The following is a 1,709-nucleotide window of genomic DNA, read 5'->3' as shown; positions in this document are numbered from 1 at the left end:
AATATCTAAGTGGTACTTTTATTTTATGTCGAGAACATTGGAGTAAGAGTACTAAAGAAAATCATCATGTAACACCATGAATATAATCGTGTTTCAAACTAAATTTTAAAGTAAATTCTAAAGTATGGATATCCGCATCCGATCCGATTATTTTGGATACCCGAACATTGGATATCTGATACATTTGGTTTGGATATTGGATATCTAACTTTAGGATTTATAATATGGATATCCGATCCGAACTGACACTTTGGATCGGATACCCGATCCGTACTCTGCCCTAACTTGTATAGTATAAGCATCCAAGTGATAAGTTAATAGTTAAGATTATAACCTTGTATTTCCTGTAGAGAAAATACGGCGGTAGCGCCTTGGTTAACTTTTCTGTTTTCTTTTACTTCTGTAAACACTGTTAATAAATAAAATGGTTACTTTTGTATTCCTTGTTTTATCTTAAAGTAGTCAGGGCGTTACAAATTGGTATCAGAGCCTAAGTTAAAATAAATAATAATAAAATAATAACAATAATAATAATAATAATAATAATAATAATAATAATAATAATAATAATAATAATAATAATAATAATAATAATAATAATAATAATGGTAATATAGGTAATAATAATGGTAATAATAATAATAATAATAATAATAATAATAATAATAATTAATAATATTATTATAATAATAATAATAATAATAATAATAATAATAATAATGGTAATAATGGTAATAATGGTAATAATAATGGTAATAATAAGGTAATAATAGTAATAGTAATAATAATAATAGTAGTAGTAGTAGTAGTAATAATAATAATAATAATAATAATAATAATAATAATAATAATAATAATAATAATAATAATAATAATAATAATAATAATAATAATAATAATAATAATAATAATAATAATAATAATAATAATAATAATAATAATAATAATAATAATAATAATAATAAAATCAAAAACCATAATAATTTGGGAGGCGCAACCAATGAATAATAAAGTCGGGACATCATTAAAATCAAAAACCAATAAGCCGCGGGTTCGGTGCACAAATGCACAAAGGATGCTGGATTCTGCGTTAAAAACGGAAAATTAATAATAGGTTCTAATAATAATAAACAATAATAATAATAATAATCGACAAATAATAATCGTTGTTGCCTCGCAATAATAATAATAATAATAATAATAATGTTTTTAATTTTAATATGGATGTTAAGGAACCTTTACAAAGGTACTAAAAATAAATGGAGGAACAAATAGTTGTGTGGCGGGCATATGTTATTTGGAATGAGAGGAATAGTCGTATCTTCGGTGGGCGGTCTCCTCGCCCGAATAATCCAATAATAAATAATAATAATACCCGATTTTGGATGGCTTACTTTTGTTTTCCTTTTGTATTGGTAATTTTGTAAGTTCATGATGGTCGTTGGGTTTTTGTAAGATCCCTTCTCATTTTCCTTCCCAATTGGATGAATAAAATGAGTTTAATGCAAAAAAAAAAAAAAAAAAAAAAAAAAATAATAATAATAATAATAATAATAATAATAATAATAATAATAATAATAATAATAATAATAATAATAATTGTGAGGAGAGAGGAGAGGGTGAACGTGCGATTTGCACTACGACGATCGCCGCCATCCTCGCCTACCCGTCCGCCATCCTCGTGTTACCCGTCGCCATCCCTGCCGTCT

Source organism: Silene latifolia, chromosome 5 (assembly GCF_048544455.1).
Source record: "Silene latifolia isolate original U9 population chromosome 5, ASM4854445v1, whole genome shotgun sequence".
Taxonomy (NCBI): Eukaryota; Viridiplantae; Streptophyta; class Magnoliopsida; order Caryophyllales; family Caryophyllaceae; genus Silene; species Silene latifolia.
Note: the sequence above shows the minus strand (reverse complement) of the source record.